This window comes from Anomaloglossus baeobatrachus, unplaced genomic scaffold (assembly GCF_048569485.1).
Source record: "Anomaloglossus baeobatrachus isolate aAnoBae1 unplaced genomic scaffold, aAnoBae1.hap1 Scaffold_636, whole genome shotgun sequence".
NCBI classification, from domain to species: Eukaryota; Metazoa; Chordata; class Amphibia; order Anura; family Aromobatidae; genus Anomaloglossus; species Anomaloglossus baeobatrachus.
This window is the reverse complement of record NW_027445004.1, coordinates 92,036-119,120: the sequence shown is the minus strand read 5'-3', so window position 1 is coordinate 119,120 and position 27,085 is coordinate 92,036. Positions and strand designations below refer to the sequence as shown.

The window sequence follows — 27,085 nt, the reverse complement described above, 5'->3', positions numbered from 1 at the left end:
AAAACTGTAAAAAGCCCTCTGAGAAAGCCCCCCTCTAACCTTTGATAGTAAGCTTTTCTGTAGTCTGCCTGTTGATGTATTTTCCGTTTGAACTGTGCACAACATGAAGAGACGGAACACTGGCGGCTTGTCACAATGCCCCCCGATGACATCACAATAGCGCTGCTGCCTAGAAAACAAGCTGCGCAGAAGAAGTTGTTCTTTGGGTGGGAGGGTGGGCTAGTGGAAGGAGGGGGCAATCTCTTTTTTTCCCGGGTGGTAGGGGGATGACAGGAGAAGGGAAGCGGGTGGTGAGAAAGGTACAGAGGGCAGGGTTTGGGGGCTGGGAAGGAAAGGGAAAAGATTAGGGTTTGGGGATGATGAAAGGGCTTTCTACGGGTAAGGATGGCAAAGGGTGGCAGTGACGGAAAGTCAGGCAACCTGTCCTGTCCGTCTTTTTGTATCGTGAATTGGAAAGACTGCAAGGGGGAGGGGAGTTGCTTGCGCCCTAAAGGAGGAGTTATTCAGATTCATTGCAGTGGGCGGCGGCTGCAAAACGCACCATTCTTCTTGTTTTGGCTCTGCAAAGCAGCCTTTTCAAGGGTTGGCTTGGGTGACAAAATGTCTTGTGTAGGCGTGGGTTTGTCTCCCTCTCGCTCTCTCTCCCTAAGATGTGTCCGGCATAGGCCAGGGTGCCACTCGAGGCCCAAACCAATTCTGGTTATCGCTTCTCGGCCTTTTGGCTAAGATCAAGTGTAGTATCTGTTCTTATCAGTTTAATATCTGATACGTCCCCTATCTGGGGACCATATATTAAATGGATTTTTAGAACAGGGAGATGGAAAAAGAGCTTGCTCTGTCCACTCCACGCATTGACCTGGTATTGCAGTACCTCCAGGAACGGTGCACCCCTTCTTAACCCAGTTTCCAAAAGCAGAACTCAATTCACCTGATTCATATTAGCCCGATTTAATGAATTGGAAGAAAGCATACGTCTTCATATGCACCTCAATTTGGCCCATTCACTTTTCACACTTCCTCCTTTTGTTTTTTATCTTTCACACTTTTGACTTTCTTTATTCATCCAAATAGCAAACTCATCACCACTCAACCTGACCAACTCGGCTATGTCCCCGTGCTGCAGTTCTCTGTCTTATCTAGATCATTTGCAATTGAATGGAATAGATCCCTTTTGGACAAAGTGGATTCACCTGCTGCTGCAGTGACCACAGGTGTGATAACATCTAGAATTGGCATCTGGTGCGATCTCTCCGCTTCCACTCCAAAGAAAGTTACCTGTTTATTCCTATCATGCATTGGTTTTTGGGGTTTTCTTTGAGTAATGATGATCTCTTTAGTAGTCTGTTGGCGCCCTCTCCTGGAGGAATAGTTTGCTTGCTCTTGGACATTCTAAAAGAGAGGTCATGATAGACATTGAGCTTCTGAGCTCAATTGGGGACAGTCATGGGTGATGAATGTTTGCAACCTACTGCGAAGCCTCATACCGCAATATAAGGAACGTCAAATACTAAGAAAGGGCGGCCTATGAAAGAATTACTACTTTCAATAAGTACACTTAAACGGCTAATTGGGAATAGAAAAACTGTAAAAAGCCCTCTGAGAAAGCCCCCCTCTAACCTTTGATAGTAAGCTTTTCTGTAGTCTGCCTGTTGATGTATTTTCCGTTTGAACTGTGCACAACATGAAGAGACGGAACACTGGCGGCTTGTCACAATGCCCCCCGATGACATCACAATAGCGCTGCTGCCTAGAAAACAAGCTGCGCAGAAGAAGTTGTTCTTTGGGTGGGAGGGTGGGCTAGTGGAAGGAGGGGGCAATCTCTTTTTTTCCCGGGTGGTAGGGGGATGACAGGAGAAGGGAAGCGGGTGGTGAGAAAGGTACAGAGGGCAGGGTTTGGGGGCTGGGAAGGAAAGGGAAAAGATTAGGGTTTGGGGATGATGAAAGGGCTTTCTACGGGTAAGGATGGCAAAGGGTGGCAGTGACGGAAAGTCAGGCAACCTGTCCTGTCCGTCTTTTTGTATCGTGAATTGGAAAGACTGCAAGGGGGAGGGGAGTTGCTTGCGCCCTAAAGGAGGAGTTATTCAGATTCATTGCAGTGGGCGGCGGCTGCAAAACGCACCATTCTTCTTGTTTTGGCTCTGCAAAGCAGCCTTTTCAAGGGTTGGCTTGGGTGACAAAATGTCTTGTGTAGGCGTGGGTTTGTCTCCCTCTCGCTCTCTCTCCCTAAGATGTGTCCGGCATAGGCCAGGGTGCCACTCGAGGCCCAAACCAATTCTGGTTATCGCTTCTCGGCCTTTTGGCTAAGATCAAGTGTAGTGTTGTTCGAAGAGGTGGTTTAAGCTCCAGGCCACCTTAGTACAATGATACAATGCACACTGGAAGGTTGCGCTTGCTAGTACTCTGGGTGGATAGTATATTCATCTAGTGGAAAACATGGCCCTACCAGGATCGAGGCTATTAGACTAAGTAAGGATGGGGGGCTATGGTACAACGTGCCCCAGGACTGACGACCCTGGAGTGAGTCTGAGCTTGCTGGCTTGGGACCCCGGCAAGCCTTGGGCTCTGTAGCACACCGTACCTTGCCTTTTCATACTTTATGAGCATATTACCCTATCCCGGCCTTCTGGCTAGGAAGGGAAATTTTTATAATCCCGGTCGGAGGTCTGGTCAGCTTTGGGCTGAGAAACTAACACCCGGTTGGAGGTCCGGGTCAGCTTCGGCTGAGAAACCAACACCCGGTTGGAGGTCTGGGTCAGCTTCGGCTGAGAAACCAACACCCGGTTGGAGGTCCGGTTAGCCTTGGGCTGAGAAACCAACACCGGTTGACGGTCCGGGCAGTTTCGGCTGCGAAACCAACAACTAGTAGCTCTCTACTCCACTTGGGTAAGATGCCTGGGTGGACGCTGGGAGCAACGACAAGGCTCAACCAGGCTTCGGCTTGGGGGAGCACCGAAGATCCCTGACCCTTGCTGTGGCCTTCTGGCTCGGAGGGACGGGGTTGATTTTTGGGGACCCTCTCCTCACGGTGGGGTCCACACGAATCCTAGCCTTTGCACTGTTTTTGGTGTGACTTCGGTCATGCATTTTTTGTGGTGCTTTGGAAAGCTTCATTAAATCAAAAATCTGTTCTTATCAGTTTAATATCTGATACGTCCCCTATCTGGGGACCATATATTAAATGGATTTTTAGAACAGGGAGATGGAAAAAGAGCTTGCTCTGTCCACTCCACGCATTGACCTGGTATTGCAGTACCTCCAGGAACGGTGCACCCCTTCTTAACCCAGTTTCCAAAAGCAGAACTCAATTCACCTGATTCATATTAGCCCGATTTAATGAATTGGAAGAAAGCATACGTCTTCATATGCACCTCAATTTGGCCCATTCACTTTTCACACTTCCTCCTTTTGTTTTTTATCTTTCACACTTTTGACTTTCTTTATTCATCCAAATAGCAAACTCATCACCACTCAACCTGACCAACTCGGCTATGTCCCCGTGCTGCAGTTCTCTGTCTTATCTAGATCATTTGCAATTGAATGGAATAGATCCCTTTTGGACAAAGTGGATTCACCTGCTGCTGCAGTGACCACAGGTGTGATAACATCTAGAATTGGCATCTGGTGCGATCTCTCCGCTTCCACTCCAAAGAAAGTTACCTGTTTATTCCTATCATGCATTGGTTTTTGGGGTTTTCTTTGAGTAATGATGATCTCTTTAGTAGTCTGTTGGCGCCCTCTCCTGGAGGAATAGTTTGCTTGCTCTTGGACATTCTAAAAGAGAGGTCATGATAGACATTGAGCTTCTGAGCTCAATTGGGGACAGTCATGGGTGATGAATGTTTGCAACCTACTGCGAAGCCTCATACCGCAATATAAGGAACGTCAAATACTAAGAAAGGGCGGCCTATGAAAGAATTACTACTTTCAATAAGTACACTTAAACGGCTAATTGGGAATAGAAAAACTGTAAAAAGCCCTCTGAGAAAGCCCCCCTCTAACCTTTGATAGTAAGCTTTTCTGTAGTCTGCCTGTTGATGTATTTTCCGTTTGAACTGTGCACAACATGAAGAGACGGAACACTGGCGGCTTGTCACAATGCCCCCCGATGACATCACAATAGCGCTGCTGCCTAGAAAACAAGCTGCGCAGAAGAAGTTGTTCTTTGGGTGGGAGGGTGGGCTAGTGGAAGGAGGGGGCAATCTCTTTTTTTCCCGGGTGGTAGGGGGATGACAGGAGAAGGGAAGCGGGTGGTGAGAAAGGTACAGAGGGCAGGGTTTGGGGGCTGGGAAGGAAAGGGAAAAGATTAGGGTTTGGGGATGATGAAAGGGCTTTCTACGGGTAAGGATGGCAAAGGGTGGCAGTGACGGAAAGTCAGGCAACCTGTCCTGTCCGTCTTTTTGTATCGTGAATTGGAAAGACTGCAAGGGGGAGGGGAGTTGCTTGCGCCCTAAAGGAGGAGTTATTCAGATTCATTGCAGTGGGCGGCGGCTGCAAAACGCACCATTCTTCTTGTTTTGGCTCTGCAAAGCAGCCTTTTCAAGGGTTGGCTTGGGTGACAAAATGTCTTGTGTAGGCGTGGGTTTGTCTCCCTCTCGCTCTCTCTCCCTAAGATGTGTCCGGCATAGGCCAGGGTGCCACTCGAGGCCCAAACCAATTCTGGTTATCGCTTCTCGGCCTTTTGGCTAAGATCAAGTGTAGTATCTGTTCTTATCAGTTTAATATCTGATACGTCCCCTATCTGGGGACCATATATTAAATGGATTTTTAGAACAGGGAGATGGAAAAAGAGCTTGCTCTGTCCACTCCACGCATTGACCTGGTATTGCAGTACCTCCAGGAACGGTGCACCCCTTCTTAACCCAGTTTCCAAAAGCAGAACTCAATTCACCTGATTCATATTAGCCCGATTTAATGAATTGGAAGAAAGCATACGTCTTCATATGCACCTCAATTTGGCCCATTCACTTTTCACACTTCCTCCTTTTGTTTTTTATCTTTCACACTTTTGACTTTCTTTATTCATCCAAATAGCAAACTCATCACCACTCAACCTGACCAACTCGGCTATGTCCCCGTGCTGCAGTTCTCTGTCTTATCTAGATCATTTGCAATTGAATGGAATAGATCCCTTTTGGACAAAGTGGATTCACCTGCTGCTGCAGTGACCACAGGTGTGATAACATCTAGAATTGGCATCTGGTGCGATCTCTCCGCTTCCACTCCAAAGAAAGTTACCTGTTTATTCCTATCATGCATTGGTTTTTGGGGTTTTCTTTGAGTAATGATGATCTCTTTAGTAGTCTGTTGGCGCCCTCTCCTGGAGGAATAGTTTGCTTGCTCTTGGACATTCTAAAAGAGAGGTCATGATAGACATTGAGCTTCTGAGCTCAATTGGGGACAGTCATGGGTGATGAATGTTTGCAACCTACTGCGAAGCCTCATACCGCAATATAAGGAACGTCAAATACTAAGAAAGGGCGGCCTATGAAAGAATTACTACTTTCAATAAGTACACTTAAACGGCTAATTGGGAATAGAAAAACTGTAAAAAGCCCTCTGAGAAAGCCCCCCTCTAACCTTTGATAGTAAGCTTTTCTGTAGTCTGCCTGTTGATGTATTTTCCGTTTGAACTGTGCACAACATGAAGAGACGGAACACTGGCGGCTTGTCACAATGCCCCCCGATGACATCACAATAGCGCTGCTGCCTAGAAAACAAGCTGCGCAGAAGAAGTTGTTCTTTGGGTGGGAGGGTGGGCTAGTGGAAGGAGGGGGCAATCTCTTTTTTTCCCGGGTGGTAGGGGGATGACAGGAGAAGGGAAGCGGGTGGTGAGAAAGGTACAGAGGGCAGGGTTTGGGGGCTGGGAAGGAAAGGGAAAAGATTAGGGTTTGGGGATGATGAAAGGGCTTTCTACGGGTAAGGATGGCAAACGGTGGCAGTGACGGAAAGTCAGGCAACCTGTCCTGTCCGTCTTTTTGTATCGTGAATTGGAAAGACTGCAAGGGGGAGGGGAGTTGCTTGCGCCCTAAAGGAGGAGTTATTCAGATTCATTGCAGTGGGCGGCGGCTGCAAAACGCACCATTCTTCTTGTTTTGGCTCTGCAAAGCAGCCTTTTCAAGGGTTGGCTTGGGTGACAAAATGTCTTGTGTAGGCGTGGGTTTGTCTCCCTCTCGCTCTCTCTCCCTAAGATGTGTCCGGCATAGGCCAGGGTGCCACTCGAGGCCCAAACCAATTCTGGTTATCGCTTCTCGGCCTTTTGGCTAAGATCAAGTGTAGTATCTGTTCTTATCAGTTTAATATCTGATACGTCCCCTATCTGGGGACCATATATTAAATGGATTTTTAGAACAGGGAGATGGAAAAAGAGCTTGCTCTGTCCACTCCACGCATTGACCTGGTATTGCAGTACCTCCAGGAACGGTGCACCCCTTCTTAACCCAGTTTCCAAAAGCAGAACTCAATTCACCTGATTCATATTAGCCCGATTTAATGAATTGGAAGAAAGCATACGTCTTCATATGCACCTCAATTTGGCCCATTCACTTTTCACACTTCCTCCTTTTGTTTTTTATCTTTCACACTTTTGACTTTCTTTATTCATCCAAATAGCAAACTCATCACCACTCAACCTGACCAACTCGGCTATGTCCCCGTGCTGCAGTTCTCTGTCTTATCTAGATCATTTGCAATTGAATGGAATAGATCCCTTTTGGACAAAGTGGATTCACCTGCTGCTGCAGTGACCACAGGTGTGATAACATCTAGAATTGGCATCTGGTGCGATCTCTCCGCTTCCACTCCAAAGAAAGTTACCTGTTTATTCCTATCATGCATTGGTTTTTGGGGTTTTCTTTGAGTAATGATGATCTCTTTAGTAGTCTGTTGGCGCCCTCTCCTGGAGGAATAGTTTGCTTGCTCTTGGACATTCTAAAAGAGAGGTCATGATAGACATTGAGCTTCTGAGCTCAATTGGGGACAGTCATGGGTGATGAATGTTTGCAACCTACTGCGAAGCCTCATACCGCAATATAAGGAACGTCAAATACTAAGAAAGGGCGGCCTATGAAAGAATTACTACTTTCAATAAGTACACTTAAACGGCTAATTGGGAATAGAAAAACTGTAAAAAGCCCTCTGAGAAAGCCCCCCTCTAACCTTTGATAGTAAGCTTTTCTGTAGTCTGCCTGTTGATGTATTTTCCGTTTGAACTGTGCACAACATGAAGAGACGGAACACTGGCGGCTTGTCACAATGCCCCCCGATGACATCACAATAGCGCTGCTGCCTAGAAAACAAGCTGCGCAGAAGAAGTTGTTCTTTGGGTGGGAGGGTGGGCTAGTGGAAGGAGGGGGCAATCTCTTTTTTTCCCGGGTGGTAGGGGGATGACAGGAGAAGGGAAGCGGGTGGTGAGAAAGGTACAGAGGGCAGGGTTTGGGGGCTGGGAAGGAAAGGGAAAAGATTAGGGTTTGGGGATGATGAAAGGGCTTTCTACGGGTAAGGATGGCAAAGGGTGGCAGTGACGGAAAGTCAGGCAACCTGTCCTGTCCGTCTTTTTGTATCGTGAATTGGAAAGACTGCAAGGGGGAGGGGAGTTGCTTGCGCCCTAAAGGAGGAGTTATTCAGATTCATTGCAGTGGGCGGCGGCTGCAAAACGCACCATTCTTCTTGTTTTGGCTCTGCAAAGCAGCCTTTTCAAGGGTTGGCTTGGGTGACAAAATGTCTTGTGTAGGCGTGGGTTTGTCTCCCTCTCGCTCTCTCTCCCTAAGATGTGTCCGGCATAGGCCAGGGTGCCACTCGAGGCCCAAACCAATTCTGGTTATCGCTTCTCGGCCTTTTGGCTAAGATCAAGTGTAGTATCTGTTCTTATCAGTTTAATATCTGATACGTCCCCTATCTGGGGACCATATATTAAATGGATTTTTAGAACAGGGAGATGGAAAAAGAGCTTGCTCTGTCCACTCCACGCATTGACCTGGTATTGCAGTACCTCCAGGAACGGTGCACCCCTTCTTAACCCAGTTTCCAAAAGCAGAACTCAATTCACCTGATTCATATTAGCCCGATTTAATGAATTGGAAGAAAGCATACGTCTTCATATGCACCTCAATTTGGCCCATTCACTTTTCACACTTCCTCCTTTTGTTTTTTATCTTTCACACTTTTGACTTTCTTTATTCATCCAAATAGCAAACTCATCACCACTCAACCTGACCAACTCGGCTATGTCCCCGTGCTGCAGTTCTCTGTCTTATCTAGATCATTTGCAATTGAATGGAATAGATCCCTTTTGGACAAAGTGGATTCACCTGCTGCTGCAGTGACCACAGGTGTGATAACATCTAGAATTGGCATCTGGTGCGATCTCTCCGCTTCCACTCCAAAGAAAGTTACCTGTTTATTCCTATCATGCATTGGTTTTTGGGGTTTTCTTTGAGTAATGATGATCTCTTTAGTAGTCTGTTGGCGCCCTCTCCTGGAGGAATAGTTTGCTTGCTCTTGGACATTCTAAAAGAGAGGTCATGATAGACATTGAGCTTCTGAGCTCAATTGGGGACAGTCATGGGTGATGAATGTTTGCAACCTACTGCGAAGCCTCATACCGCAATATAAGGAACGTCAAATACTAAGAAAGGGCGGCCTATGAAAGAATTACTACTTTCAATAAGTACACTTAAACGGCTAATTGGGAATAGAAAAACTGTAAAAAGCCCTCTGAGAAAGCCCCCCTCTAACCTTTGATAGTAAGCTTTTCTGTAGTCTGCCTGTTGATGTATTTTCCGTTTGAACTGTGCACAACATGAAGAGACGGAACACTGGCGGCTTGTCACAATGCCCCCCGATGACATCACAATAGCGCTGCTGCCTAGAAAACAAGCTGCGCAGAAGAAGTTGTTCTTTGGGTGGGAGGGTGGGCTAGTGGAAGGAGGGGGCAATCTCTTTTTTTCCCGGGTGGTAGGGGGATGACAGGAGAAGGGAAGCGGGTGGTGAGAAAGGTACAGAGGGCAGGGTTTGGGGGCTGGGAAGGAAAGGGAAAAGATTAGGGTTTGGGGATGATGAAAGGGCTTTCTACGGGTAAGGATGGCAAAGGGTGGCAGTGACGGAAAGTCAGGCAACCTGTCCTGTCCGTCTTTTTGTATCGTGAATTGGAAAGACTGCAAGGGGGAGGGGAGTTGCTTGCGCCCTAAAGGAGGAGTTATTCAGATTCATTGCAGTGGGCGGCGGCTGCAAAACGCACCATTCTTCTTGTTTTGGCTCTGCAAAGCAGCCTTTTCAAGGGTTGGCTTGGGTGACAAAATGTCTTGTGTAGGCGTGGGTTTGTCTCCCTCTCGCTCTCTCTCCCTAAGATGTGTCCGGCATAGGCCAGGGTGCCACTCGAGGCCCAAACCAATTCTGGTTATCGCTTCTCGGCCTTTTGGCTAAGATCAAGTGTAGTGTTGTTCGAAGAGGTGGTTTAAGCTCCAGGCCACCTTAGTACAATGATACAATGCACACTGGAAGGTTGCGCTTGCTAGTACTCTGGGTGGATAGTATATTCATCTAGTGGAAAACATGGCCCTACCAGGATCGAGGCTATTAGACTAAGTAAGGATGGGGGGCTATGGTACAACGTGCCCCAGGACTGACGACCCTGGAGTGAGTCTGAGCTTGCTGGCTTGGGACCCCGGCAAGCCTTGGGCTCTGTAGCACACCGTACCTTGCCTTTTCATACTTTATGAGCATATTACCCTATCCCGGCCTTCTGGCTAGGAAGGGAAATTTTTATAATCCCGGTCGGAGGTCTGGTCAGCTTTGGGCTGAGAAACTAACACCCGGTTGGAGGTCCGGGTCAGCTTCGGCTGAGAAACCAACACCCGGTTGGAGGTCTGGGTCAGCTTCGGCTGAGAAACCAACACCCGGTTGGAGGTCCGGTTAGCCTTGGGCTGAGAAACCAACACCGGTTGACGGTCCGGGCAGTTTCGGCTGCGAAACCAACAACTAGTAGCTCTCTACTCCACTTGGGTAAGATGCCTGGGTGGACGCTGGGAGCAACGACAAGGCTCAACCAGGCTTCGGCTTGGGGGAGCACCGAAGATCCCTGACCCTTGCTGTGGCCTTCTGGCTCGGAGGGACGGGGTTGATTTTTGGGGACCCTCTCCTCACGGTGGGGTCCACACGAATCCTAGCCTTTGCACTGTTTTTGGTGTGACTTCGGTCATGCATTTTTTGTGGTGCTTTGGAAAGCTTCATTAAATCAAAAATCTGTTCTTATCAGTTTAATATCTGATACGTCCCCTATCTGGGGACCATATATTAAATGGATTTTTAGAACAGGGAGATGGAAAAAGAGCTTGCTCTGTCCACTCCACGCATTGACCTGGTATTGCAGTACCTCCAGGAACGGTGCACCCCTTCTTAACCCAGTTTCCAAAAGCAGAACTCAATTCACCTGATTCATATTAGCCCGATTTAATGAATTGGAAGAAAGCATACGTCTTCATATGCACCTCAATTTGGCCCATTCACTTTTCACACTTCCTCCTTTTGTTTTTTATCTTTCACACTTTTGACTTTCTTTATTCATCCAAATAGCAAACTCATCACCACTCAACCTGACCAACTCGGCTATGTCCCCGTGCTGCAGTTCTCTGTCTTATCTAGATCATTTGCAATTGAATGGAATAGATCCCTTTTGGACAAAGTGGATTCACCTGCTGCTGCAGTGACCACAGGTGTGATAACATCTAGAATTGGCATCTGGTGCGATCTCTCCGCTTCCACTCCAAAGAAAGTTACCTGTTTATTCCTATCATGCATTGGTTTTTGGGGTTTTCTTTGAGTAATGATGATCTCTTTAGTAGTCTGTTGGCGCCCTCTCCTGGAGGAATAGTTTGCTTGCTCTTGGACATTCTAAAAGAGAGGTCATGATAGACATTGAGCTTCTGAGCTCAATTGGGGACAGTCATGGGTGATGAATGTTTGCAACCTACTGCGAAGCCTCATACCGCAATATAAGGAACGTCAAATACTAAGAAAGGGCGGCCTATGAAAGAATTACTACTTTCAATAAGTACACTTAAACGGCTAATTGGGAATAGAAAAACTGTAAAAAGCCCTCTGAGAAAGCCCCCCTCTAACCTTTGATAGTAAGCTTTTCTGTAGTCTGCCTGTTGATGTATTTTCCGTTTGAACTGTGCACAACATGAAGAGACGGAACACTGGCGGCTTGTCACAATGCCCCCCGATGACATCACAATAGCGCTGCTGCCTAGAAAACAAGCTGCGCAGAAGAAGTTGTTCTTTGGGTGGGAGGGTGGGCTAGTGGAAGGAGGGGGCAATCTCTTTTTTTCCCGGGTGGTAGGGGGATGACAGGAGAAGGGAAGCGGGTGGTGAGAAAGGTACAGAGGGCAGGGTTTGGGGGCTGGGAAGGAAAGGGAAAAGATTAGGGTTTGGGGATGATGAAAGGGCTTTCTACGGGTAAGGATGGCAAAGGGTGGCAGTGACGGAAAGTCAGGCAACCTGTCCTGTCCGTCTTTTTGTATCGTGAATTGGAAAGACTGCAAGGGGGAGGGGAGTTGCTTGCGCCCTAAAGGAGGAGTTATTCAGATTCATTGCAGTGGGCGGCGGCTGCAAAACGCACCATTCTTCTTGTTTTGGCTCTGCAAAGCAGCCTTTTCAAGGGTTGGCTTGGGTGACAAAATGTCTTGTGTAGGCGTGGGTTTGTCTCCCTCTCGCTCTCTCTCCCTAAGATGTGTCCGGCATAGGCCAGGGTGCCACTCGAGGCCCAAACCAATTCTGGTTATCGCTTCTCGGCCTTTTGGCTAAGATCAAGTGTAGTATCTGTTCTTATCAGTTTAATATCTGATACGTCCCCTATCTGGGGACCATATATTAAATGGATTTTTAGAACAGGGAGATGGAAAAAGAGCTTGCTCTGTCCACTCCACGCATTGACCTGGTATTGCAGTACCTCCAGGAACGGTGCACCCCTTCTTAACCCAGTTTCCAAAAGCAGAACTCAATTCACCTGATTCATATTAGCCCGATTTAATGAATTGGAAGAAAGCATACGTCTTCATATGCACCTCAATTTGGCCCATTCACTTTTCACACTTCCTCCTTTTGTTTTTTATCTTTCACACTTTTGACTTTCTTTATTCATCCAAATAGCAAACTCATCACCACTCAACCTGACCAACTCGGCTATGTCCCCGTGCTGCAGTTCTCTGTCTTATCTAGATCATTTGCAATTGAATGGAATAGATCCCTTTTGGACAAAGTGGATTCACCTGCTGCTGCAGTGACCACAGGTGTGATAACATCTAGAATTGGCATCTGGTGCGATCTCTCCGCTTCCACTCCAAAGAAAGTTACCTGTTTATTCCTATCATGCATTGGTTTTTGGGGTTTTCTTTGAGTAATGATGATCTCTTTAGTAGTCTGTTGGCGCCCTCTCCTGGAGGAATAGTTTGCTTGCTCTTGGACATTCTAAAAGAGAGGTCATGATAGACATTGAGCTTCTGAGCTCAATTGGGGACAGTCATGGGTGATGAATGTTTGCAACCTACTGCGAAGCCTCATACCGCAATATAAGGAACGTCAAATACTAAGAAAGGGCGGCCTATGAAAGAATTACTACTTTCAATAAGTACACTTAAACGGCTAATTGGGAATAGAAAAACTGTAAAAAGCCCTCTGAGAAAGCCCCCCTCTAACCTTTGATAGTAAGCTTTTCTGTAGTCTGCCTGTTGATGTATTTTCCGTTTGAACTGTGCACAACATGAAGAGACGGAACACTGGCGGCTTGTCACAATGCCCCCCGATGACATCACAATAGCGCTGCTGCCTAGAAAACAAGCTGCGCAGAAGAAGTTGTTCTTTGGGTGGGAGGGTGGGCTAGTGGAAGGAGGGGGCAATCTCTTTTTTTCCCGGGTGGTAGGGGGATGATAGGAGAAGGGAAGCGGGTGGTGAGAAAGGTACAGAGGGCAGGGTTTGGGGGCTGGGAAGGAAAGGGAAAAGATTAGGGTTTGGGGATGATGAAAGGGCTTTCTACGGGTAAGGATGGCAAAGGGTGGCAGTGACGGAAAGTCAGGCAACCTGTCCTGTCCGTCTTTTTGTATCGTGAATTGGAAAGACTGCAAGGGGGAGGGGAGTTGCTTGCGCCCTAAAGGAGGAGTTATTCAGATTCATTGCAGTGGGCGGCGGCTGCAAAACGCACCATTCTTCTTGTTTTGGCTCTGCAAAGCAGCCTTTTCAAGGGTTGGCTTGGGTGACAAAATGTCTTGTGTAGGCGTGGGTTTGTCTCCCTCTCGCTCTCTCTCCCTAAGATGTGTCCGGCATAGGCCAGGGTGCCACTCGAGGCCCAAACCAATTCTGGTTATCGCTTCTCGGCCTTTTGGCTAAGATCAAGTGTAGTATCTGTTCTTATCAGTTTAATATCTGATACGTCCCCTATCTGGGGACCATATATTAAATGGATTTTTAGAACAGGGAGATGGAAAAAGAGCTTGCTCTGTCCACTCCACGCATTGACCTGGTATTGCAGTACCTCCAGGAACGGTGCACCCCTTCTTAACCCAGTTTCCAAAAGCAGAACTCAATTCACCTGATTCATATTAGCCCGATTTAATGAATTGGAAGAAAGCATACGTCTTCATATGCACCTCAATTTGGCCCATTCACTTTTCACACTTCCTCCTTTTGTTTTTTATCTTTCACACTTTTGACTTTCTTTATTCATCCAAATAGCAAACTCATCACCACTCAACCTGACCAACTCGGCTATGTCCCCGTGCTGCAGTTCTCTGTCTTATCTAGATCATTTGCAATTGAATGGAATAGATCCCTTTTGGACAAAGTGGATTCACCTGCTGCTGCAGTGACCACAGGTGTGATAACATCTAGAATTGGCATCTGGTGCGATCTCTCCGCTTCCACTCCAAAGAAAGTTACCTGTTTATTCCTATCATGCATTGGTTTTTGGGGTTTTCTTTGAGTAATGATGATCTCTTTAGTAGTCTGTTGGCGCCCTCTCCTGGAGGAATAGTTTGCTTGCTCTTGGACATTCTAAAAGAGAGGTCATGATAGACATTGAGCTTCTGAGCTCAATTGGGGACAGTCATGGGTGATGAATGTTTGCAACCTACTGCGAAGCCTCATACCGCAATATAAGGAACGTCAAATACTAAGAAAGGGCGGCCTATGAAAGAATTACTACTTTCAATAAGTACACTTAAACGGCTAATTGGGAATAGAAAAACTGTAAAAAGCCCTCTGAGAAAGCCCCCCTCTAACCTTTGATAGTAAGCTTTTCTGTAGTCTGCCTGTTGATGTATTTTCCGTTTGAACTGTGCACAACATGAAGAGACGGAACACTGGCGGCTTGTCACAATGCCCCCCGATGACATCACAATAGCGCTGCTGCCTAGAAAACAAGCTGCGCAGAAGAAGTTGTTCTTTGGGTGGGAGGGTGGGCTAGTGGAAGGAGGGGGCAATCTCTTTTTTTCCCGGGTGGTAGGGGGATGACAGGAGAAGGGAAGCGGGTGGTGAGAAAGGTACAGAGGGCAGGGTTTGGGGGCTGGGAAGGAAAGGGAAAAGATTAGGGTTTGGGGATGATGAAAGGGCTTTCTACGGGTAAGGATGGCAAAGGGTGGCAGTGACGGAAAGTCAGGCAACCTGTCCTGTCCGTCTTTTTGTATCGTGAATTGGAAAGACTGCAAGGGGGAGGGGAGTTGCTTGCGCCCTAAAGGAGGAGTTATTCAGATTCATTGCAGTGGGCGGCGGCTGCAAAACGCACCATTCTTCTTGTTTTGGCTCTGCAAAGCAGCCTTTTCAAGGGTTGGCTTGGGTGACAAAATGTCTTGTGTAGGCGTGGGTTTGTCTCCCTCTCGCTCTCTCTCCCTAAGATGTGTCCGGCATAGGCCAGGGTGCCACTCGAGGCCCAAACCAATTCTGGTTATCGCTTCTCGGCCTTTTGGCTAAGATCAAGTGTAGTATCTGTTCTTATCAGTTTAATATCTGATACGTCCCCTATCTGGGGACCATATATTAAATGGATTTTTAGAACAGGGAGATGGAAAAAGAGCTTGCTCTGTCCACTCCACGCATTGACCTGGTATTGCAGTACCTCCAGGAACGGTGCACCCCTTCTTAACCCAGTTTCCAAAAGCAGAACTCAATTCACCTGATTCATATTAGCCCGATTTAATGAATTGGAAGAAAGCATACGTCTTCATATGCACCTCAATTTGGCCCATTCACTTTTCACACTTCCTCCTTTTGTTTTTTATCTTTCACACTTTTGACTTTCTTTATTCATCCAAATAGCAAACTCATCACCACTCAACCTGACCAACTCGGCTATGTCCCCGTGCTGCAGTTCTCTGTCTTATCTAGATCATTTGCAATTGAATGGAATAGATCCCTTTTGGACAAAGTGGATTCACCTGCTGCTGCAGTGACCACAGGTGTGATAACATCTAGAATTGGCATCTGGTGCGATCTCTCCGCTTCCACTCCAAAGAAAGTTACCTGTTTATTCCTATCATGCATTGGTTTTTGGGGTTTTCTTTGAGTAATGATGATCTCTTTAGTAGTCTGTTGGCGCCCTCTCCTGGAGGAATAGTTTGCTTGCTCTTGGACATTCTAAAAGAGAGGTCATGATAGACATTGAGCTTCTGAGCTCAATTGGGGACAGTCATGGGTGATGAATGTTTGCAACCTACTGCGAAGCCTCATACCGCAATATAAGGAACGTCAAATACTAAGAAAGGGCGGCCTATGAAAGAATTACTACTTTCAATAAGTACACTTAAACGGCTAATTGGGAATAGAAAAACTGTAAAAAGCCCTCTGAGAAAGCCCCCCTCTAACCTTTGATAGTAAGCTTTTCTGTAGTCTGCCTGTTGATGTATTTTCCGTTTGAACTGTGCACAACATGAAGAGACGGAACACTGGCGGCTTGTCACAATGCCCCCCGATGACATCACAATAGCGCTGCTGCCTAGAAAACAAGCTGCGCAGAAGAAGTTGTTCTTTGGGTGGGAGGGTGGGCTAGTGGAAGGAGGGGGCAATCTCTTTTTTTCCCGGGTGGTAGGGGGATGACAGGAGAAGGGAAGCGGGTGGTGAGAAAGGTACAGAGGGCAGGGTTTGGGGGCTGGGAAGGAAAGGGAAAAGATTAGGGTTTGGGGATGATGAAAGGGCTTTCTACGGGTAAGGATGGCAAAGGGTGGCAGTGACGGAAAGTCAGGCAACCTGTCCTGTCCGTCTTTTTGTATCGTGAATTGGAAAGACTGCAAGGGGGAGGGGAGTTGCTTGCGCCCTAAAGGAGGAGTTATTCAGATTCATTGCAGTGGGCGGCGGCTGCAAAACGCACCATTCTTCTTGTTTTGGCTCTGCAAAGCAGCCTTTTCAAGGGTTGGCTTGGGTGACAAAATGTCTTGTGTAGGCGTGGGTTTGTCTCCCTCTCGCTCTCTCTCCCTAAGATGTGTCCGGCATAGGCCAGGGTGCCACTCGAGGCCCAAACCAATTCTGGTTATCGCTTCTCGGCCTTTTGGCTAAGATCAAGTGTAGTATCTGTTCTTATCAGTTTAATATCTGATACGTCCCCTATCTGGGGACCATATATTAAATGGATTTTTAGAACAGGGAGATGGAAAAAGAGCTTGCTCTGTCCACTCCACGCATTGACCTGGTATTGCAGTACCTCCAGGAACGGTGCACCCCTTCTTAACCCAGTTTCCAAAAGCAGAACTCAATTCACCTGATTCATATTAGCCCGATTTAATGAATTGGAAGAAAGCATACGTCTTCATATGCACCTCAATTTGGCCCATTCACTTTTCACACTTCCTCCTTTTGTTTTTTATCTTTCACACTTTTGACTTTCTTTATTCATCCAAATAGCAAACTCATCACCACTCAACCTGACCAACTCGGCTATGTCCCCGTGCTGCAGTTCTCTGTCTTATCTAGATCATTTGCAATTGAATGGAATAGATCCCTTTTGGACAAAGTGGATTCACCTGCTGCTGCAGTGACCACAGGTGTGATAACATCTAGAATTGGCATCTGGTGCGATCTCTCCGCTTCCACTCCAAAGAAAGTTACCTGTTTATTCCTATCATGCATTGGTTTTTGGGGTTTTCTTTGAGTAATGATGATCTCTTTAGTAGTCTGTTGGCGCCCTCTCCTGGAGGAATAGTTTGCTTGCTCTTGGACATTCTAAAAGAGAGGTCATGATAGACATTGAGCTTCTGAGCTCAATTGGGGACAGTCATGGGTGATGAATGTTTGCAACCTACTGCGAAGCCTCATACCGCAATATAAGGAACGTCAAATACTAAGAAAGGGCGGCCTATGAAAGAATTACTACTTTCAATAAGTACACTTAAACGGCTAATTGGGAATAGAAAAACTGTAAAAAGCCCTCTGAGAAAGCCCCCCTCTAACCTTTGATAGTAAGCTTTTCTGTAGTCTGCCTGTTGATGTATTTTCCGTTTGAACTGTGCACAACATGAAGAGACGGAACACTGGCGGCTTGTCACAATGCCCCCCGATGACATCACAATAGCGCTGCTGCCTAGAAAACAAGCTGCGCAGAAGAAGTTGTTCTTTGGGTGGGAGGGTGGGCTAGTGGAAGGAGGGGGCAATCTCTTTTTTTCCCGGGTGGTAGGGGGATGACAGGAGAAGGGAAGCGGGTGGTGAGAAAGGTACAGAGGGCAGGGTTTGGGGGCTGGGAAGGAAAGGGAAAAGATTAGGGTTTGGGGATGATGAAAGGGCTTTCTACGGGTAAGGATGGCAAAGGGTGGCAGTGACGGAAAGTCAGGCAACCTGTCCTGTCCGTCTTTTTGTATCGTGAATTGGAAAGACTGCAAGGGGGAGGGGAGTTGCTTGCGCCCTAAAGGAGGAGTTATTCAGATTCATTGCAGTGGGCGGCGGCTGCAAAACGCACCATTCTTCTTGTTTTGGCTCTGCAAAGCAGCCTTTTCAAGGGTTGGCTTGGGTGACAAAATGTCTTGTGTAGGCGTGGGTTTGTCTCCCTCTCGCTCTCTCTCCCTAAGATGTGTCCGGCATAGGCCAGGGTGCCACTCGAGGCCCAAACCAATTCTGGTTATCGCTTCTCGGCCTTTTGGCTAAGATCAAGTGTAGTATCTGTTCTTATCAGTTTAATATCTGATACGTCCCCTATCTGGGGACCATATATTAAATGGATTTTTAGAACAGGGAGATGGAAAAAGAGCTTGCTCTGTCCACTCCACGCATTGACCTGGTATTGCAGTACCTCCAGGAACGGTGCACCCCTTCTTAACCCAGTTTCCAAAAGCAGAACTCAATTCACCTGATTCATATTAGCCCGATTTAATGAATTGGAAGAAAGCATACGTCTTCATATGCACCTCAATTTGGCCCATTCACTTTTCACACTTCCTCCTTTTGTTTTTTATCTTTCACACTTTTGACTTTCTTTATTCATCCAAATAGCAAACTCATCACCACTCAACCTGACCAACTCGGCTATGTCCCCGTGCTGCAGTTCTCTGTCTTATCTAGATCATTTGCAATTGAATGGAATAGATCCCTTTTGGACAAAGTGGATTCACCTGCTGCTGCAGTGACCACAGGTGTGATAACATCTAGAATTGGCATCTGGTGCGATCTCTCCGCTTCCACTCCAAAGAAAGTTACCTGTTTATTCCTATCATGCATTGGTTTTTGGGGTTTTCTTTGAGTAATGATGATCTCTTTAGTAGTCTGTTGGCGCCCTCTCCTGGAGGAATAGTTTGCTTGCTCTTGGACATTCTAAAAGAGAGGTCATGATAGACATTGAGCTTCTGAGCTCAATTGGGGACAGTCATGGGTGATGAATGTTTGCAACCTACTGCGAAGCCTCATACCGCAATATAAGGAACGTCAAATACTAAGAAAGGGCGGCCTATGAAAGAATTACTACTTTCAATAAGTACACTTAAACGGCTAATTGGGAATAGAAAAACTGTAAAAAGCCCTCTGAGAAAGCCCCCCTCTAACCTTTGATAGTAAGCTTTTCTGTAGTCTGCCTGTTGATGTATTTTCCGTTTGAACTGTGCACAACATGAAGAGACGGAACACTGGCGGCTTGTCACAATGCCCCCCGATGACATCACAATAGCGCTGCTGCCTAGAAAACAAGCTGCGCAGAAGAAGTTGTTCTTTGGGTGGGAGGGTGGGCTAGTGGAAGGAGGGGGCAATCTCTTTTTTTCCCGGGTGGTAGGGGGATGACAGGAGAAGGGAAGCGGGTGGTGAGAAAGGTACAGAGGGCAGGGTTTGGGGGCTGGGAAGGAAAGGGAAAACATTAGGGTTTGGGGATGATGAAAGGGCTTTCTACGGGTAAGGATGGCAAAGGGTGGCAGTGACGGAAAGTCAGGCAACCTGTCCTGTCCGTCTTTTTGTATCGTGAATTGGAAAGACTGCAAGGGGGAGGGGAGTTGCTTGCGCCCTAAAGGAGGAGTTATTCAGATTCATTGCAGTGGGCGGCGGCTGCAAAACGCACCATTCTTCTTGTTTTGGCTCTGCAAAGCAGCCTTTTCAAGGGTTGGCTTGGGTGACAAAATGTCTTGTGTAGGCGTGGGTTTGTCTCCCTCTCGCTCTCTCTCCCTAAGATGTGTCCGGCATAGGCCAGGGTGCCACTCGAGGCCCAAACCAATTCTGGTTATCGCTTCTCGGCCTTTTGGCTAAGATCAAGTGTAGTATCTGTTCTTATCAGTTTAATATCTGATACGTCCCCTATCTGGGGACCATATATTAAATGGATTTTTAGAACAGGGAGATGGAAAAAGAGCTTGCTCTGTCCACTCCACGCATTGACCTGGTATTGCAGTACCTCCAGGAACGGTGCACCCCTTCTTAACCCAGTTTCCAAAAGCAGAACTCAATTCACCTGATTCATATTAGCCCGATTTAATGAATTGGAAGAAAGCATACGTCTTCATATGCACCTCAATTTGGCCCATTCACTTTTCACACTTCCTCCTTTTGTTTTTTATCTTTCACACTTTTGACTTTCTTTATTCATCCAAATAGCAAACTCATCACCACTCAACCTGACCAACTCGGCTATGTCCCCGTGCTGCAGTTCTCTGTCTTATCTAGATCATTTGCAATTGAATGGAATAGATCCCTTTTGGACAAAGTGGATTCACCTGCTGCTGCAGTGACCACAGGTGTGATAACATCTAGAATTGGCATCTGGTGCGATCTCTCCGCTTCCACTCCAAAGAAAGTTACCTGTTTATTCCTATCATGCATTGGTTTTTGGGGTTTTCTTTGAGTAATGATGATCTCTTTAGTAGTCTGTTGGCGCCCTCTCCTGGAGGAATAGTTTGCTTGCTCTTGGACATTCTAAAAGAGAGGTCATGATAGACATTGAGCTTCTGAGCTCAATTGGGGACAGTCATGGGTGATGAATGTTTGCAACCTACTGCGAAGCCTCATACCGCAATATAAGGAACGTCAAATACTAAGAAAGGGCGGCCTATGAAAGAATTACTACTTTCAATAAGTACACTTAAACGGCTAATTGGGAATAGAAAAACTGTAAAAAGCCCTCTGAGAAAGCCCCCCTCTAACCTTTGATAGTAAGCTTTTCTGTAGTCTGCCTGTTGATGTATTTTCCGTTTGAACTGTGCACAACATGAAGAGACGGAACACTGGCGGCTTGTCACAATGCCCCCCGATGACATCACAATAGCGCTGCTGCCTAGAAAACAAGCTGCGCAGAAGAAGTTGTTCTTTGGGTGGGAGGGTGGGCTAGTGGAAGGAGGGGGCAATCTCTTTTTTTCCCGGGTGGTAGGGGGATGACAGGAGAAGGGAAGCGGGTGGTGAGAAAGGTACAGAGGGCAGGGTTTGGGGGCTGGGAAGGAAAGGGAAAAGATTAGGGTTTGGGGATGATGAAAGGGCTTTCTACGGGTAAGGATGGCAAAGGGTGGCAGTGACGGAAAGTCAGGCAACCTGTCCTGTCCGTCTTTTTGTATCGTGAATTGGAAAGACTGCAAGGGGGAGGGGAGTTGCTTGCGCCCTAAAGGAGGAGTTATTCAGATTCATTGCAGTGGGCGGCGGCTGCAAAACGCACCATTCTTCTTGTTTTGGCTCTGCAAAGCAGCCTTTTCAAGGGTTGGCTTGGGTGACAAAATGTCTTGTGTAGGCGTGGGTTTGTCTCCCTCTCGCTCTCTCTCCCTAAGATGTGTCCGGCATAGGCCAGGGTGCCACTCGAGGCCCAAACCAATTCTGGTTATCGCTTCTCGGCCTTTTGGCTAAGATCAAGTGTAGTATCTGTTCTTATCAGTTTAATATCTGATACGTCCCCTATCTGGGGACCATATATTAAATGGATTTTTAGAACAGGGAGATGGAAAAAGAGCTTGCTCTGTCCACTCCACGCATTGACCTGGTATTGCAGTACCTCCAGGAACGGTGCACCCCTTCTTAACCCAGTTTCCAAAAGCAGAACTCAATTCACCTGATTCATATTAGCCCGATTTAATGAATTGGAAGAAAGCATACGTCTTCATATGCACCTCAATTTGGCCCATTCACTTTTCACACTTCCTCCTTTTGTTTTTTATCTTTCACACTTTTGACTTTCTTTATTCATCCAAATAGCAAACTCATCACCACTCAACCTGACCAACTCGGCTATGTCCCCGTGCTGCAGTTCTCTGTCTTATCTAGATCATTTGCAATTGAATGGAATAGATCCCTTTTGGACAAAGTGGATTCACCTGCTGCTGCAGTGACCACAGGTGTGATAACATCTAGAATTGGCATCTGGTGCGATCTCTCCGCTTCCACTCCAAAGAAAGTTACCTGTTTATTCCTATCATGCATTGGTTTTTGGGGTTTTCTTTGAGTAATGATGATCTCTTTAGTAGTCTGTTGGCGCCCTCTCCTGGAGGAATAGTTTGCTTGCTCTTGGACATTCTAAAAGAGAGGTCATGATAGACATTGAGCTTCTGAGCTCAATTGGGGACAGTCATGGGTGATGAATGTTTGCAACCTACTGCGAAGCCTCATACCGCAATATAAGGAACGTCAAATACTAAGAAAGGGCGGCCTATGAAAGAATTACTACTTTCAATAAGTACACTTAAACGGCTAATTGGGAATAGAAAAACTGTAAAAAGCCCTCTGAGAAAGCCCCCCTCTAACCTTTGATAGTAAGCTTTTCTATAGTCTGCCTGTTGATGTATTTTCCGTTTGAACTGTGCACAACATGAAGAGACGGAACACTGGCGGCTTGTCACAATGCCCCCCGATGACATCACAATAGCGCTGCTGCCTAGAAAACAAGCTGCGCAGAAGAAGTTGTTCTTTGGGTGGGAGGGTGGGCTAGTGGAAGGAGGGGGCAATCTCTTTTTTTCCCGGGTGGTAGGGGGATGACAGGAGAAGGGAAGCGGGTGGTGAGAAAGGTACAGAGGGCAGGGTTTGGGGGCTGGGAAGGAAAGGGAAAAGATTAGGGTTTGGGGATGATGAAAGGGCTTTCTACGGGTAAGGATGGCAAAGGGTGGCAGTGACGGAAAGTCAGGCAACCTGTCCTGTCCGTCTTTTTGTATCGTGAATTGGAAAGACTGCAAGGGGGAGGGGAGTTGCTTGCGCCCTAAAGGAGGAGTTATTCAGATTCATTGCAGTGGGCGGCGGCTGCAAAACGCACCATTCTTCTTGTTTTGGCTCTGCAAAGCAGCCTTTTCAAGGGTTGGCTTGGGTGACAAAATGTCTTGTGTAGGCGTGGGTTTGTCTCCCTCTCGCTCTCTCTCCCTAAGATGTGTCCGGCATAGGCCAGGGTGCCACTCGAGGCCCAAACCAATTCTGGTTATCGCTTCTCGGCCTTTTGGCTAAGATCAAGTGTAGTATCTGTTCTTATCAGTTTAATATCTGATACGTCCCCTATCTGGGGACCATATATTAAATGGATTTTTAGAACAGGGAGATGGAAAAAGAGCTTGCTCTGTCCACTCCACGCATTGACCTGGTATTGCAGTACCTCCAGGAACGGTGCACCCCTTCTTAACCCAGTTTCCAAAAGCAGAACTCAATTCACCTGATTCATATTAGCCCGATTTAATGAATTGGAAGAAAGCATACGTCTTCATATGCACCTCAATTTGGCCCATTCACTTTTCACACTTCCTCCTTTTGTTTTTTATCTTTCACACTTTTGACTTTCTTTATTCATCCAAATAGCAAACTCATCACCACTCAACCTGACCAACTCGGCTATGTCCCCGTGCTGCAGTTCTCTGTCTTATCTAGATCATTTGCAATTGAATGGAATAGATCCCTTTTGGACAAAGTGGATTCACCTGCTGCTGCAGTGACCACAGGTGTGATAACATCTAGAATTGGCATCTGGTGCGATCTCTCCGCTTCCACTCCAAAGAAAGTTACCTGTTTATTCCTATCATGCATTGGTTTTTGGGGTTTTCTTTGAGTAATGATGATCTCTTTAGTAGTCTGTTGGCGCCCTCTCCTGGAGGAATAGTTTGCTTGCTCTTGGACATTCTAAAAGAGAGGTCATGATAGACATTGAGCTTCTGAGCTCAATTGGGGACAGTCATGGGTGATGAATGTTTGCAACCTACTGCGAAGCCTCATACCGCAATATAAGGAACGTCAAATACTAAGAAAGGGCGGCCTATGAAAGAATTACTACTTTCAATAAGTACACTTAAACGGCTAATTGGGAATAGAAAAACTGTAAAAAGCCCTCTGAGAAAGCCCCCCTCTAACCTTTGATAGTAAGCTTTTCTGTAGTCTGCCTGTTGATGTATTTTCCGTTTGAACTGTGCACAACATGAAGAGACGGAACACTGGCGGCTTGTCACAATGCCCCCCGATGACATCACAATAGCGCTGCTGCCTAGAAAACAAGCTGCGCAGAAGAAGTTGTTCTTTGGGTGGGAGGGTGGGCTAGTGGAAGGAGGGGGCAATCTCTTTTTTTCCCGGGTGGTAGGGGGATGACAGGAGAAGGGAAGCGGGTGGTGAGAAAGGTACAGAGGGCAGGGTTTGGGGGCTGGGAAGGAAAGGGAAAAGATTAGGGTTTGGGGATGATGAAAGGGCTTTCTACGGGTAAGGATGGCAAAGGGTGGCAGTGACGGAAAGTCAGGCAACCTGTCCTGTCCGTCTTTTTGTATCGTGAATTGGAAAGACTGCAAGGGGGAGGGGAGTTGCTTGCGCCCTAAAGGAGGAGTTATTCAGATTCATTGCAGTGGGCGGCGGCTGCAAAACGCACCATTCTTCTTGTTTTGGCTCTGCAAAGCAGCCTTTTCAAGGGTTGGCTTGGGTGACAAAATGTCTTGTGTAGGCGTGGGTTTGTCTCCCTCTCGCTCTCTCTCCCTAAGATGTGTCCGGCATAGGCCAGGGTGCCACTCGAGGCCCAAACCAATTCTGGTTATCGCTTCTCGGCCTTTTGGCTAAGATCAAGTGTAGTATCTGTTCTTATCAGAACAAACTGAGCTAGCTACACTTGACGAGATACGATCAGGGAGACGAGCTCCAAAGCCCAGCCGAGACCGGAAGAGGGAGATCGGACGGAAGAAGAGCTTGGCAGAAAGAAGCAAGAAGACGAAGGCTCGGAGAAGACTTGGGGAGACCAGAGGAACTTCGAGGAGGAACACAGCGGGAGAAGACACCCGGAGAAGAATCCAAGATCCAGCTCCGGGAACTCAAGCAGGAACCAGCCATGGCAAGCAAGCCAGAGAAGGCAGCCAAGAAGGCTCAGGACCCAGGGACCTCCAGGAAGGCTCATCCAGAGGCTTCTTCGGCCCAAGAGGCCCCTACCTCCGACGCCAGCCAGCCGGAGGGAGCCCGGACGCCGCCTGAAAAGGCTCCAACCCTGGAGCCTTGGATGCGGCAGACGGTCGCCCTGAAGCTAAAGGCGGTGGATGGTAGGTTGCCGGACATGTCCAGCGACGTGTTCTGCAAGAAGATGATTCTGGATCAGGGCTTCTCCAGGGCGGAAACCCTGAGTGTCCAGACCTTCATGACTGGCATTTTTCTGGTAACCTTTGCCACGGTGAATGCCTGCAGGAGATACTGGGAGGCGATGAACGCAGCGATGCCGGACTCCCCTTTTCATTCTTTTTTAGGATCCTGTCCTATACAGAGGGATGAGAAGAGGATCACGGTCTCCATGCGGAACCCGCACACCCCAGGAAGAGACATCTCCACGTTCCTGGGACGTCTCTGCACAGTGGTGAGGGAGCCATCCCACATCCTTAACGGCAACGGATTCTGGACGGGTAAGTGGTCAGTAACCGTTCGACTCTACAGGGAACCAGCATCCGAGGATGGTCTCCAGCACCTGCCCCCGACATTCTCTCTGGGAAACTCCTTTGGTCTCATCTACTACCCGGACATGCCACACAACTGCAGGAAATGTGGCGGGAAAGGGCATTCGATGAAGACCTGCAAGGAGGACGCCTGCAGGGTTTGCCGGGTGACAGGACACAGCTCCAAGGACTGCCCAAAGAAGAAGACTTGCAACCTATGTGGACAGGCGGACCACCTTTACAAGGACTGCCCACAGCGGGAGAAATCCTGGGCAAGGGTTGCCGCGGCGACCCAGTATCGGGTAGTCACAGCCTCGTCGACCAAGGCAGCTACGACCAAGGCCACAGAGGCCAAGGACAAGGCGGCCAAGAACCCGGCGACCGTGGCTCCAGCCGATGCCCCAGCAGCCACGGAGTCCAGGGAAAAGAAGGGTAAGAAAACTGTTGCCCCCTCCCTGGTCCCCCCCCCTGTCACCCCTGTCCAAACCCCCCCCCCCCGGCCAACCCTACTGAGGATTCCACTACCTCCACCTCATTTCCCTACTCCTCAGTTGGTCTCCTCACCCCCCCCCCAAAGCCCACTCTCCCTCCCCAGACCATGAGAGCAGAGGGCCTCAGCACTCTTGCACTTTTCACCGAGGAGGATTTTCCAGCTCTTGTCTCCTCAGGTACAGGCCAAAGGAAAAGGAAGGTGGAAGATAGTCCTGTCGCAGAACCTTCCAAGCTGTTCATTGTGGACCTTAACCCACCCCAGGAAGAGGAGGATGGCCTCCTCCCAGAACCGGACGTGTTGGAGCAGATGGTGGAGTCCCTTGTGGCCGAAGAAGAAATGGAGGAGTCGGAAGCCACTGAGGCACCATCCCTGCTTGATCAGCTAGCAGAAGAGGGTCTGCTGGAGATACCCTTACCAGCAGGTGCCAAAGAGGAAGAACCGCCCGACCGGAGTGGTAACTAAGGCACACCGCCTGCTCTAACTTTCTCTTTCCTCCAATGACTGCTAACATTAACATCTTTTCCATTAATGTTAGGAGCATCAGAGACAAGTTCCGACGTCAGACAATTTTTGCGTTCCTTAACACTCAGTCTAGTGATGTATTTTTCCTGCAGGAATGCTCCCTTCCCTCCTCTAGGTCCTTCAACCATCTGGCCAGGGAGTGGACCCATGGCCCATCCTACTGGTCTGGCGGGGGCGACTGTAGGTCCGCGGGGGTCGCCGTGCTGATCAGGGGAAGCGCCTTCACATTGGACTCTGTTCAGGAAATCGTCTGCGGCAGGTTACTGCTCGTGGATGGCACCTGGGCGGGAGAACCTGTCAGGTTCATCAATGTGTATGCTTCTCCTGTGAAGAGCGATCGACTGGAGCTCCTCCAAGCCCTGCGCCCTCAGCTCGCTACCGCCAGGACGGTAGTGATGGCCGGGGATTTCAACTGCCCGATTGAGGAGGATGGACGCAGTTCTGGAACGGCTGCCAAGTTGGACGTCACATCCAAACTGCTCATTGAGATGGTGACCGAAGCCTCTCTTGTGGACGTTGTTGGCTCCATCGGACACGGATCCGTGAACTATTCATGGTGCCGATCCGATGGCTCGCTGCGTTCCAGGATTGACTTTGTGTTTACCTCTCGGGCGGTTGGGCGGAGTGGGCACTCGATGGTCCCCTGCTTCTTCTCTGACCACAGAGCCATTCACTTTCAAGGTGTGCTGGGCCATGGCTTCCCCATTGGCCCGGGCTCCTGGAAGCTGAACTGCTCTCTGCTGGAAAAGGGTGAGATTCTGGAGGAGCTTAGAGCTGCCTACTCCACGTG

The 27,085-nt window shown here is 47.9% G+C and overlaps 14 non-coding genes and 1 pseudogene across 14 annotated transcripts; all 15 read left to right on the top strand.

Annotated features, from left to right (window-relative positions):
* The first annotated feature begins 702 nt into the window (after window positions 1-702).
* On the top strand, window positions 703-893 carry LOC142285910 (U2 spliceosomal RNA). Its single transcript, XR_012747205.1, has one exon. It is a non-coding gene; the product is annotated as a U2 spliceosomal RNA (small nuclear RNA).
* A 2,189-nt stretch (window positions 894-3,082) lies between these two features.
* Window positions 3,083-3,275, top strand: LOC142285931 (U2 spliceosomal RNA). Its single transcript, XR_012747224.1, has one exon. It is a non-coding gene; the product is annotated as a U2 spliceosomal RNA (small nuclear RNA).
* Window positions 3,276-4,662: 1,387 nt separating this feature from the next.
* On the top strand, window positions 4,663-4,853 carry LOC142285909 (U2 spliceosomal RNA). The gene has a single exon (XR_012747204.1). It is a non-coding gene; the product is annotated as a U2 spliceosomal RNA (small nuclear RNA).
* Window positions 4,854-6,240: 1,387 nt separating this feature from the next.
* On the top strand, window positions 6,241-6,431 carry LOC142285908 (U2 spliceosomal RNA). Its single transcript, XR_012747203.1, has one exon. It is a non-coding gene; the product is annotated as a U2 spliceosomal RNA (small nuclear RNA).
* Window positions 6,432-7,818: 1,387 nt separating this feature from the next.
* Window positions 7,819-8,009, top strand: LOC142285907 (U2 spliceosomal RNA). The gene has a single exon (XR_012747202.1). It is a non-coding gene; the product is annotated as a U2 spliceosomal RNA (small nuclear RNA).
* Window positions 8,010-10,198: 2,189 nt separating this feature from the next.
* LOC142285930 (U2 spliceosomal RNA) lies at window positions 10,199-10,391 on the top strand. Its single transcript, XR_012747223.1, has one exon. It is a non-coding gene; the product is annotated as a U2 spliceosomal RNA (small nuclear RNA).
* A 1,387-nt stretch (window positions 10,392-11,778) lies between these two features.
* LOC142286006 (U2 spliceosomal RNA) lies at window positions 11,779-11,969 on the top strand. The gene has a single exon (XR_012747285.1). It is a non-coding gene; the product is annotated as a U2 spliceosomal RNA (small nuclear RNA).
* A 1,387-nt stretch (window positions 11,970-13,356) lies between these two features.
* On the top strand, window positions 13,357-13,547 carry LOC142286005 (U2 spliceosomal RNA). The gene has a single exon (XR_012747284.1). It is a non-coding gene; the product is annotated as a U2 spliceosomal RNA (small nuclear RNA).
* Window positions 13,548-14,934: 1,387 nt separating this feature from the next.
* Window positions 14,935-15,125, top strand: LOC142286004 (U2 spliceosomal RNA). The gene has a single exon (XR_012747283.1). It is a non-coding gene; the product is annotated as a U2 spliceosomal RNA (small nuclear RNA).
* A 1,387-nt stretch (window positions 15,126-16,512) lies between these two features.
* On the top strand, window positions 16,513-16,703 carry LOC142286003 (U2 spliceosomal RNA). Its single transcript, XR_012747282.1, has one exon. It is a non-coding gene; the product is annotated as a U2 spliceosomal RNA (small nuclear RNA).
* Window positions 16,704-18,090: 1,387 nt separating this feature from the next.
* On the top strand, window positions 18,091-18,281 carry LOC142286002 (U2 spliceosomal RNA). Its single transcript, XR_012747281.1, has one exon. It is a non-coding gene; the product is annotated as a U2 spliceosomal RNA (small nuclear RNA).
* A 1,387-nt stretch (window positions 18,282-19,668) lies between these two features.
* On the top strand, window positions 19,669-19,859 carry LOC142286000 (U2 spliceosomal RNA). The gene has a single exon (XR_012747279.1). It is a non-coding gene; the product is annotated as a U2 spliceosomal RNA (small nuclear RNA).
* A 1,387-nt stretch (window positions 19,860-21,246) lies between these two features.
* Window positions 21,247-21,437, top strand: LOC142285999 (U2 spliceosomal RNA). The gene has a single exon (XR_012747278.1). It is a non-coding gene; the product is annotated as a U2 spliceosomal RNA (small nuclear RNA).
* A 1,387-nt stretch (window positions 21,438-22,824) lies between these two features.
* On the top strand, window positions 22,825-23,015 carry LOC142285998 (U2 spliceosomal RNA). The gene has a single exon (XR_012747277.1). It is a non-coding gene; the product is annotated as a U2 spliceosomal RNA (small nuclear RNA).
* Window positions 23,016-24,402: 1,387 nt separating this feature from the next.
* Window positions 24,403-24,507, top strand: LOC142285952 (U2 spliceosomal RNA; annotated as a pseudogene).
* The last annotated feature ends 2,578 nt before the right edge of the window (window positions 24,508-27,085 follow it).